Below are 478 nucleotides of genomic sequence, written 5' to 3' on the forward strand. Positions count from 1 at the left end.
GCACACTGTAATGTTTAGCACTGTTGAACCGTGCTACAATTTAACAAACTATTAAATATTACAGATGATTTGTCCTCTGATTAATATTTAGACCTACACAGTGTAAAATAATATTACAAATGTAAGTATTTTTAGGTTTCTGTTAGAGGAACCTGACCTGTTGGGAAGAAGGTTAGCTAAAGAGACAAGTTTCTGTTATGATCGGGTGAGTGAGCTCTGAATTAGTTCCGAACACAGATAAAGGTTTAACAAGTTTATTGTTAGAATTTGCAATTGGAGGTCGAGAACGGGATTCCGGCAGCAGCAGGTCTGCACACAGAGATGGGAAGTTAGGTTGGCACAACAAGATTATATAAAATAATATAATACACCAACCTTCTCAGGAGGGACTGGGTCCAGGTTGAAACAACAGCCACGGTGTTTTGGTTCCGGGTGGTGTTGTTAGTGGAGGTACTGCTGCTGTGGGGTTTACTCAATG

General features: G+C 40.0%; 1 long non-coding RNA gene across 1 annotated transcript; it reads right to left on the bottom strand.

Moving 5' to 3' along the window:
- Positions 1–238: 238 nt before the first annotated feature.
- LOC106528958 (uncharacterized) lies at positions 239–452 on the bottom strand. The gene is made up of 2 exons (XR_001311566.1): positions 376–452; positions 239–309 (listed from the first exon to the last, which is right to left on the bottom strand). It is a non-coding gene; the product is annotated as an uncharacterized LOC106528958 (long non-coding RNA).
- Positions 453–478: the final 26 nt, after the last annotated feature.

The sequence above is a fragment of the Austrofundulus limnaeus genome, unplaced genomic scaffold (assembly GCF_001266775.1).
Source record: "Austrofundulus limnaeus strain Quisiro unplaced genomic scaffold, Austrofundulus_limnaeus-1.0 Scaffold414, whole genome shotgun sequence".
Classification (NCBI taxonomy): Eukaryota; Metazoa; Chordata; class Actinopteri; order Cyprinodontiformes; family Rivulidae; genus Austrofundulus; species Austrofundulus limnaeus.